The 11,746-nt window shown below is 39.8% G+C and overlaps 1 long non-coding RNA gene across 1 annotated transcript; it reads left to right on the top strand.

Moving 5' to 3' along the window:
- The first annotated feature begins 401 nt into the window (after nt 1–401).
- Nucleotides 402–10,118, top strand: Gm10466 (predicted gene 10466). The gene is made up of 3 exons (NR_033491.1): nt 402–460; nt 4,861–4,961; nt 7,813–10,118. It is a non-coding gene; the product is annotated as a predicted gene 10466 (long non-coding RNA).
- The last annotated feature ends 1,628 nt before the right edge of the window (nt 10,119–11,746 follow it).

Here is an 11,746-nt window from a genome sequence, read left to right as displayed (position 1 = left end):
ACCACAAAGCAAATTTGTGCTTCTAAACTGCATCTAAATGTACTCTACTGCATTTATTTGTTGTGAATTGTTTTTGCATGACTGGATAGAGAATTTCTACTTTTAAATATTGTGTAAATACAAATTTAACCAATATTTAATGTTTTCCATGGACTTATGCCAATCAGGGCTCAAACTAAGAGGTTTAGAAAAACTGGATTTTGAGACCATTCTCACCACGAGGGCCCAAGTATTTCTTCTTGTTATTTGACAAGAAGAGAGAGAATACACATCACAGCTAAGCAAAGCAGGGAGAGACACCTTACAATAAAAATGAGGCTCAGCCAAGAGCAAATGTTCCCAGGAAGAAGGTTAAGAGGAAATTTAGACCTGGAAGCAAACATCTGAACACTATTTAAGTTAGTAAGGAGGAAAGGGGAGCACAGAGCACGGTAGGCTCCATGCAGCTCTTTTGTCTAAGGTAAGTGGTTATTTCTGTATCCTGTCTAGTTTATGGTTTCCTTCTCACATGAGCAATGCAATGATGGGACCAGAGCCTCAGGAGCACCTAAAGGCTCTGCCAGTGCCCTTTTCAGCCTGTACCAGATTTTCCACATTTGAACCTGAACCCACCCCAGGTCAACAGGATTTCTCATCATTTCCAACTATTTCTCAGTTTGGATGGTAGTCTTTGTTGTTATTCCTGATAATAGTAACAGTAAACGAATGAAAAACCATTGGTAGTGAAGGACATCCAATTAAAAAAAAAATTTCCAAAGAGCCTAGATTAAAACTAACTACTGAGATCATTGGGAGTCTATAAAACAGGCTGGAGAGATGTACCAGGTGAGATACTGCCAATCATGGCTTCCTTAATTCTACTCGAATATTACAAACAGCTTTGTCTACAGCCTAGACCTGGACCACTGTTGCAGCTAGGTTTTGGTTGCTCAATAAACACTCCCTGAGTCCTAACAACCAAAACTTCCCCTGCATTGCCTGGGAATATCCATAGCTGTCCTATTGTAAGGCACACAGGGATGATTAAGAACACTTGGCTAAGAAGCAAACAGATTTTTAGGTCACGTGTGTGGAGATGTCACCATTTAATAACATGACAAAATCTATCTATCACATAGGCACGAACACAGAACAATATAAAGAGGTTAACAGAAATTGATGGCATCCCAAGTTTAATTTTACACTGGATCAGAGTCTTTGGTGATTGAAATAGACAAAGATTTATAGGGTTATCTTGTTGAAGAGGCTGTGCTAATTACTGGCACTTGTCATTTCTCTGTAGCTTTATCTAAGTCAAGAAGGCTAACTAGCTGCTTTCCCCCACTGTGCATTGTTTGTGCCGAAGCTTCTGCTGAGGAAGCCTGGATTCATAACTGCACCTCATTATTAACAGGTTCATAAATAAATGAGTCCTAATATTTTCTCCGCATTTATGATAGGGACATTTGGTCTACAAAAGATTATACTTGTCTTTAATAAAAATAGGCAGTTGTACATGAAGCCTATTAGGCCCTTGTTACTCTGGAGGAGGCAGAAAGGGGAGGAACTGGAGTTTAGACATAAAGCAATAATAATAACCTGGTGTGCTGGCTCATGCTGAAGGCAGAACACAAGATGAGCTTCACGGCTCTGCCCAGCCACTAACTCTGCAGCCTTCTCTGCCGACCTTCAGATCTCTACCATGTAAAGGTGAAGGACTTTAACTAGGATTTATCTAGAATTTTGTATTACAGGATGACTAGCTAAGTATTACAAAGGTTATATATGTATATGTATATGTATATATATATAATTTTGTATGTTATATATTTCCATGTATAAACAATAATTATGTATATGATATATAGTATATCATATATATGCTACATCATGTATGTTATATCATGTAAGTGTATATATACATACACACATATATATACATATATAAAAATTTTTCTTTAAGTTCAAGCACAGGCTACATCAAACTGCTGGAGTGATCCTCCTGATGCTGGACTAGTGAGTCAGTAATACTGTGTTGGGCTGAGAAAGACTTAGTTTCTTTAAGGACTTGTCCCTTTCTTACTGTGTGAGGAATGGTAACCATAACTGTGTGCTCAGAGTCAGGCTAGTGCAGTGTTAAAAGAGACTTTGAATGGAAGAACTGTTGAGCATAAGGAGTCCCAGTTAGTCATAGAGGAACACAGAGCTGGCTGCAGTAAGGAGCGAGGTTGGGATCCTTAGATCGTATAAACAGGACTTGCTGGCCTTTGGGATGAGAGTGGAAAGGGAGGAGAAGAGGAGAGCAAGCACGAAAGTCAGGTACGAGGAGGAGGAAGCTGAAAAAGCAAGAGCACAGAGGGGATGGGTAAATGTTACATCAGAGATGGTGACCACACAAAGATACCACACAAATCAGCTAGTGCATAGGTCAGTGCAAGGCAGCATGGGTATCTGAAGAGAGCTCAGATTGAGACAATGCAAGGGACTATGCCTTGGGAAAGCCCAAACCAAGTTATAAGTGGACCCTTCTAGAAGCAGGTTCTTTGGAGTGTCACAGGATCTGCCTGAACAAAAGAAGAAAGAAGATCCAAGGCAGAGTAGAAAATTCAAAATCTGAAAGCACAGAGAAAAGGTCTTTGGAGTTGCCAGGAACAAAAAAAAAAAAAAATGCAGAGGATCATGGGGATTCTAGTGCAGGGGATCAGGCTAGGATGACAGGCAGACACAGGTGTAGAGTTGACAGCCCTTAGCCATACATACCTAGGACGTTTTGAGGGAGCCCAACCTCTTTTCCTGGGCCTCTCTGGACATGATGAAGTTTGAATGAGCAGCACTGGGTTTCAAAAAGTCAAGGATCAACAGGAGAGAAACGAGAGAATGAGCTGGAGCCCAGTGCACCCAGGCCTTGTGCAAGTCCATTGGTATTTTTCTGCCTTATCTTAATTAGTTTCAAACATCTAAGATTACAAATGTTTCTTTGTACATAATTTGTGTACATAATTTTACTGATAAAACAGAACGACACACCTCAAAACCATTGTAACGGAACAATATGGTACTGTTTGGTATCATATAACGATCATCAGAAAATGCCAAACTCAGTAAAAATATAAAAGCTTCTTATGGGCATGACAGTCAAAGTGATAATATTTATTAACTGATTTTGTAGGTAATTTCCCCAAGTCCTGTGTTAAGGAAAACAAAAAACAAAAAATCAAAAAACAAAAAACAACAACTCTGGCTATCCCTTTGCTTTGAGGGAGCTGGGGAGTTTACCTGAGATGGCAGGTGATCAGTATCTATGCCCTGCCTGCTTTCCTTGGCACTCCTCGCATGCTTAGCAGGGTTCTGAAAAGATGTATGTGTTTTTAAAGGCACCCTTCTCACTTGAGGACATCCAGTTTGCACTTGTGTCCCTCTCATTTGCACATGAAAAAATTCATCACTGTGTATACAAATGCCAAATTGCAATGCAAATAGGCATTTGTGTGCCCAATTACCCATTTTGTGTGTTTGCAAAACGGATGTATGCTGGCAAATTCTGCAGGTGTGAGTTGGTAGACTGCTGGAAATTTGGCTCCCACTGAGTCAGCACCAAATAAGGTGATGTGTCCTGACAGTGTGTCTGCAAGGAGAACACCCATCTGAGGGATAGCTCTTGAATGCAGTAACTGGGGTAGACAATCTACACAGAAGGAGGTTAAAGACAGCAGAAAGCTGTACAAAATGGAAGAATTGGGGTTCTATAGCTGATGAGTTATACATCTGAGAAACATTAAGGCGAGATCTCCCATTCATGATCACACCTTCTTGAGTGCCAAACTTTTAAATCCAGAAACACATTTATTGTACTGTCGTGAGAAACCATAAAAAGAGACCCTCCTGCTCAACAACCTACCTTTTAAGGGTACAACTTGATTGGCGCTACAGTTAGAGTGCTGTCCACAGATGTCTAGGATTTGCTTGTTTGGATGAACGAAACTTATATCCCTTTGATTATGTGATTCTCATTTTGGTCTCCCCTTCAGTTCTACAAACCCCCACCCCATCTTCATTCCATGAGTTTGATTGTTTTAGATTTCTCAGGTAATATTTGTCTTTTGCTGACTGACTTCTTGCACTTAGCCTATGAATGCCCTCAGAGTCCATCCATATTGGTGCACATAGCCATGACTGTATTAAGAGTGGACAGCTTTCCATTGTGTGTGCGTGGTATAATGTGATCAGTTCATCTGTCCGTGGGCATTTCAGGCATTCTCACACCTTTGTAGTTGTGGGAAGTGTTGCAATGAACATACGAGCTAATACTCTTCTAGATCCAGATTTTTATCTTTTTTTTTTTTTTTTTTTTTTTTTTTTGGATAAATACCCAGCCCAGAAGTGGGATTTCCTGATCATATGGTGGTTCTAGTTTTAATTTCCTGAAAAGCTGCCATGTTATTTTCCATTGTGGCTGTTCTGTTTAGCATTCCACCAACAGGGTACCAGGCAACCCTATTCTTCAACGCATATTATCTTTAAAGTGTGATTCTAAGAATAATCCCAGCAGGATTTAGAATACCCTGCTGTGCCCCAGCACTTTATTTCATGGCCCTGCAAGCCTGCTGCCATGCTGTGCTCTGGCTCTGCACCAGACCTTTTGCTGTAAAAATTCTCAAGCAGCTGAGAAGCAGCAATAGCCATGCCCTGCTCTGGAACCTTCCAGCAAGGGGATTGTCCTGGGAGCCGCCTCCTTCCCTGCCAAACGAAACCCTTGAGAAGCTAAGGAAAAGTTCTGTTGGAGAAAGCACAAGGAAAGGTGGAAGGGAGGGAAGTACAGACAGGCAAGAGCGATGGTCCTAGCTTTAGGTTTTTGCTTGATTATTTGTTTTTGTTTTTCAGATGAATCTAGCTCCAAAAGGGTGCATCCAGGAATTCAATGTTTTCTGGGCAAATACATGATCCACAACCTCCTCACTTCATTTGCATTAAAAAAGAACAAGGTGATCTTCTGTCAAAAAAAAAAAAAAGGAAGGCTTTTTGTGGTTATTATTTGTTGTTTTTGTGGGTTCTTTGTTTCCTTTTAGGTTCCTGAGTATGAGGGTCATTTAAATATCACTGAGGTCATCATATAAATTTCATTTTAATTCTCTTTTTATTTGTATCTAATATAACCTTAGCTTTCAAAAATCAGAACAAAATACAAGCAACCTGCTTGATCATAAAAGTACTTCTTTCCTTAGGATGTCAGTAATTCTCAAAATTGCCTGAGATATTTGCTAGATATCAGAAATGGGTAATGTAGTATTTTAAGTGGCAGAAATGCATTAGTATTATGTAAGTACATGGTCCTTAATGTACTAATCTCAGCAATATGTGTAATGAAGACTTTCAGTAACACTTATTTTAAGTGTCCTCTGAGAAATGCTAATTTACAAAGAAATACCTATGGAAGACCATGTGACATCTACATGAATATCAAATGAATTCATTTTGATCAATGCTATTACAATGAATATAAAATGGTTTCACAAAGATAGAATCTTAAAGTGCTACCAAATTTTCTTTTAATATTACCTGTTCTTTGGCGGTTAGTGTGTGTGTATGTGTGTGTGTGATATATATGGTAAAAGTATATATTTCCATATACAAAGATATACATATTTATACACATATGCATCTACCAAAAGTTTATGTTCACAGTAATTACTTTATTGGGAAGAAACTCTTTGAAACATTCTATTCATACATGGAGAAATTATATGTGCAAAAACTTACATTTGCATTTATAAAATTGCATATTAGATATTAACAAAATTTGCATAATGAGATCAAGTAAACAAATTTTTGGAGCGTTGAGATTTTTTTAAAAAATAAACAAAATATGGTTCCGCAATAGTATCCTAAATTTACCCAGTTATTTCCAGAATCCAGTGGTTGCTTAATTGATTCGTATTATCTGTTAAAACTCAGCAGTGGCTTTTGTGGTTCTCCAATGATGATAATTGCACAGTTGACAGGTGGAGGATGGATAAATGAATGGGTAGACAGTTGTAAGAACTGATACTTAGATATTATATCTAAATGGTCACAATTTTTATTTGAAGTGATTAAGAAACCTGAAGTTTTAGGGAATGTGTTGTCCGTTTTTGCAAACCCTTTCAATGAAAAATTGAAGTTCACAGACAGTAGGTATATTCCTTAATCTTTAAGGCTAAAGACACATTATCAATCACTAGGGTTGGAGCACCATGACTATGGTCTGTTTAGAATTTCGAGGCGCTAGTAAGAGCTGGCCAATGAAGAGCTCCCAGACAAGTCTAGCAAGAGCTTATGCTCTGTGACATACCGCTGCAGATCACAACAGCAGTGTGACAGGCTCACAGCCTGCTCTAGCCCACACCCCTGGTTCACTCATGAGCCGTTCTGTTCTTCCTCTTCCTCTGAGTATTTCCCCAAGCCTGGACCCGTGAGTTCTTCCTCATTTCTAGCCTGGGTATTTATTTGTCATCACTGTATAACTGTTTATCTCTCTGCTTCCTGTCTCCAGTTAGTCCTACATTCTGCCAACAAACCTATCAGATATTGGATTCTATGACTCAAATGTTTAAAACCTCTCAGTCACTCCCTCTCATCTATGATGTTCAAATTGAATATGTTGTATAGTAGTGGGCAGGCTTGGCTAGACTATCCAACCATGTTCCCTCCACCATGTGTTTTGTGTTCTAATGGAGCTGGATCACTATGGTCTTCCATTGTTTCTTTTTCTGCATGACTCCCACTGCCTGGCAGATCCTCTCTTCAACTGTCTGCTTGCAAAACCCCTACTAACTCTTTGAATTGCAGCTCAAATGCTCTTTCTTCCATGTATCCTTCCTAGTCCCAACCCCCTCCCTGCCCCCACTGTCATCTGAATCCCATCATCTCCATAACAGCTCCCTCTACCAAACACATAATCTTCTGCTAATATGTCCATAGAGTAACCATACTATAAAATCTTGAGCCAAGAATAATATTCTATTTCTCTTTGTCTCCCAAGCCATTGCCCAGTGTCCAGCACATAATGTTCATTCCATGGAAGTTAAGTAGATATGCTAGCTTCCTAAAGATTCTATTGTCCTTTCTGTTGTCCATGCCTTAAACAAACATTTAGAAATATGCACTCACAAATTGTACTGTAAGAACCACTCTGATTTTAATTGACTGGAGAGTACATTCTGAATATATGTAGGCAAACATACAAATATAAGTCTTACCTGGTCTCCAGTGTCACCCACCTCTCCTTGAAATCAAATTCCTATAACAGTTATCTGGAAAAAGAAAATGCTAGCCAAGACTGACCTCTTACATGTCAGGAATGGCACTACTGTTTTTATGCATGTTGCGTCATGAAAATCTCATGATTGGATCTCACTCATGTTATAGATGAATAGAGAATATGGTGGCCAGTTAGGTAATGCAATCAAAAATGGAAATTAAGAATGCTAGCTCACCTATAAGCCTGGATGGCTCAACTCTTGGGCATTTGCCTCAACACCATCACCTTTGTTGAGCATGCCAGCAGCTTCTACACTTCTTGGATTAGAGAACATAACAACTTCAGGGAGGAAAGTTCATTGTATGTGTCCAACAGTCAAGATCAGCCACTTCCACCCAAGGCAATAAAGGCAGTTTTCCTTTGCCTTGGAGACTTCCAATGAAAATCCTCCCACGAATTAACAATTGGGCATTAATTCTTAAGGCTTCACCTACTTCTGGTGAATATCAGCCTTCTTGGTAAAAGGCTTGCTGTTATGATTTTTAAAAATGTATTTTAAGGGACTTACAACATCTTTCTACTGTTCCTTTTTGTAGAATAAAAACTGATACCAGCTTCACTTTCAGCAGTGATGAAGAGTTTGCAAATTGGATACAGTTGGCTTCTGGTCTTTACTTGATTTTCTTAATTGACTTTTGTTGTTTGCAAGACCTGGAAAGCATCTGAAATGACAGAAACAATGTCCTTGAAATGCACTGGCAACTTGGAGCTTGAGCAACTATTAGGGGGGGAAAAAAATTAAACAGCAGAATGGTTGCAAGCTTCCGGAAGAAACTAGAGAAACTTAAACAGGGGTAGTGAAGAAGAGCCTGACACCAGACCTGCTGGGACACCTCTCTCTGGAAGCAACACTGCTGGACATCCTAAGGCCACTGATGTCCTTGGCCCTATGTAGAGGTCTCCTTAAACTGACTCCCATTTGCCATTATCAAAGCAACAATAACAAAGGGTGTTAAGACAAAAGCAGAACCTTTCTGTCTGAAAGACCCTGGCAGATGACAACTCCCTTGTTCCTCCCCACCATGTTGTGTCGTCTTTCAAATTTCAACAAGGTGGGGGAAAGAGAGAGACAGAGACAGGGAGACTGAGAAACAGAGACAGAGGAAAAAAAGTGAGAGGGGAAGGGAGGGAGGGGGAGGAAGTGTCAGAGGGAGAGAGGGAAGGAGGGAAGGAAGAAGGGAAGGATCCAAAGTCTGACCTGCCTTCCAGATGGTCAGGAGCTATTCCTAGTGAGTTTCTCTTCAGCTGAGCATCCAGTCTGTAAGAGAAACAAATTCCAATTAGAAGTCTCTTACTATATTTCATATCATATTTGCTACATGTAAATCTTCCAAATAGTTTCTCTATTTTGGCAAACCCTTATTTCACACTTATTAAGACAAAGTGCTGTTGAAGGGCTCTGACACTGGCTGGTAACTTCTGTCTGTCCACAGGTGTCATATTTTATGCAGGAAGAAAGGTATTCTTCTGTCACTGTCTATGCAGAACTATGGATGCCTGGAAACAGATGACTTTTGACTGCTGATCAGAACCATGCTTTAATCAGTTACTGGTCTGTGATCAATAATTAATCACACTATTCTGTCTAGGTAATAAATAATGGGGAAAATAGCAATGAATATATAGTTGGTCAGATTCTCCCTGGGGCAGAACAGAGAAGGACCAACATGAAAGGCTGCCTAGATCGCCCTGTAGACTGTCAACGAACAGCTTAAGTGGAAATTCCAGTATGGATAGTGCTGTTAGTAAAGGAAGAGTTGTCACCAACAGTTCTTTTCAGACCCCTCAGAACTAAATAGTCCTTCCTGGACCAAGTCTGTCTGTGAAAACAAATGAAGTATTGGCTGAGAGTACTGTAGGATATGCTGTGCCTCTACTATCAGACCTCTTCCTTTGGAGGGAGAAGCACCTGGGTGGCAACAGGAGTTCAGACCTAAATCTAAAACAATGTATTTTATATTGTAATGTGTATAGGTTGAAAAGTGTAGGCTATTATAATCTCATACACTGGGTCCTACAAAAGTATATAGACCTAACCATTTAAAAGTGTGATTATGGAATATTATCATAGAAAGAATAATTATGTTAGTTCTCTATTGTTGGTAGAAAATGACCTCAGAAGCAGTAACTTAAAACAGTATACAATAATAATCTCAGTATTTGCCAGCCAGAGATCTGGAAACACTAGCTGGAGAGCTCCTAAGCAGGGGCTCGTGGATCTACAGTCACAGTGTCAGAGAGAGGGGGTTCCTGGGGATTGGCAGAATCCAGTTGCTTGCATTTGTGTGGCTAGCTTATCTGTTGCCCTTAAGAGTCATTCCTTACCCTTTGCAATGAGCATTAGAATAGGGATGGTGAGAAGAGCCTGTCACAGGAGGCAGCAGAGTAGACTTAACATGCTTTGGTACTGTTGGCATCAACAGAGTTTAATGGGATTTTTTTTAACAGCTTAGGTTTTTCTAAGGGCAAAAGTACTGAGCTATCTTTTCAAACATGTGGCTACACCTAAGTTTTACTTATATTTTTGCAACCTGCTAATACAGATGACAAAGTCCTATATTTAGTCTACAATAATGTTAATAGTATTTTTTTAATCTGAGAATTACAGTACTTTAAAAATAATATATTCTTCATTGTATTATTTTACCTGTGTTAGTATTAAAAAGATCACTTGTAAAGTGATATTAGCAAATTGCCTAATCAGTTTAAATGATCTGTTTTGAATCAGGAGTTACAGTTTATTTTTTTATTAAATGTTTCCTTCTTAAGACTTCAACCTTCCTACATTCTGAGGAAGTAGAGCCAAACTCTAAAGAAGTGCTCTAATAAATGTGATACCTTCCAATGCCTGGCTCTGTCTCTCTTGCCTAAGAAGCCTAACATTGCCAGGGTAGCTCACATTGGCCCCAAAGGCAGCTGGTCCTACAATCACGGGCAGCCATGCCACACCAGAGAACAGAAAGTACCTCCGAATTGATCTTAAGATGATGATGAAGAAAATCTCTTAAGACTATCCAGCCATACTTGGAGCAGGCAAACAATAAAACATAATTCTTATGAATCTGATAATAATCTACTTATCCTTCCCGCCATCCATCCATATGTTCTTTCATCCTCTCTCTGCTAACGTGTTTCTGAAAGACTTGGTCTTAGGCTTTGCAAAGAGCCAAACTCTATTCAAAACTGTGGTATTGGTCACTTTGCCTTTGACCTTCTTCATGGTCTACTTCAGTCATGGTGTTTCAGATATTCTCCTTTAAATGTCATCTTTAACTTATGGTAGTATGTCTTGTAAAGAGTTCATCATGGTGGCCCTACTACTCTGCCCAACTAAACACGGGGGTATCCTGAAAAGCACAAACTACAGTAAAGCATCCAAGAGAACCTGACCACTGAGATGTTCAGCATCCCAAAATCTGTCATAGTGAGGAGGTTGTAGATGCCTTTAGAAACTCAGGCAGCATTGTGGACTCTAGACAGGGAAGTGTCTGGTTAATTATCCCTCCTAAGAAAGGCAGAATCCTAAGAGGAATCTGTTACCTAAAAGTCCAGAACTACTCTCAGGCCAGCCCCTCTCAGCCAATAAGGTGCTAGACAGAAGAAAGCCTGTCTACATGTGCAGATGCTTACACCACACAGAAGCACCAACACAGGAGAACCCGACTTGGCTTGTTGGCCACCCTGACTGGCTGTCTTTGCTGAATTGGAGAGGACTCATAGCCTCTTCAGAGAAGGATACCCAGCCAATGCAAACCAAACACAATCTGCTTCTTTGTGAATTGCAAGCAATCCCCAACTGCCTGAGTTAATGGTACAGAGCAGTAGAGCAGATAACCCAATACAGTGGATAATCTCAAAAATCATTTTCCATTTGGCTTGTGGAATGAATTAAATGATTTGTTTCAGCTTCAGCAGATTTACCTTCCTAATTATGTTTTTTGTTAGGCTAGAAACATTCAACATTGCAGGATGCTGCCAGGGACTTATACAGGGCCACAGATGATAACTGTGAGAGAGATTTGCACAAAGGTCAAAGACTATCAGCTTCCAGTGTGGCAAGTATGTGCAAATCATTGAATGGGACACCATGTGATGAAAGATATCACCTACTAGCAAAGTTTTAACATGCTGCCTTAGACTATTTTATGTTGCCTGTACAGAAGACCACAAGTTGGATTGTTTTTAAACAATAGGAGTATATTTGGTGTAAGTTTCTGGAGACTGGGAAGTCTAAGTTTAAAGGCCACATAGCATGGTGAGCAGTGTCAGATAGCAGAGAAATGTATGGAAAGAGAACATGAGGGCAATGAGTGAAGCTTATCCTTTATCAGCAAACTACTCCTGTGATTACCTACTCATCCCCATAATGATGGACTTAACACAGTCCTGAGGATATAGCCCCCGAAGACCTAATATCCTCCCAAGAGTTCCCACCTCTCAGCACTGTGGCATTAGGGATTAAGTTGCTGA

This window comes from Mus musculus, chromosome 11 (assembly GCF_000001635.26).
Source record: "Mus musculus strain C57BL/6J chromosome 11, GRCm38.p6 C57BL/6J".
Classification (NCBI taxonomy): Eukaryota; Metazoa; Chordata; class Mammalia; order Rodentia; family Muridae; genus Mus; species Mus musculus.
Note: the sequence above shows the minus strand (reverse complement) of the source record. Positions and strands in the feature narration are given on the sequence as shown.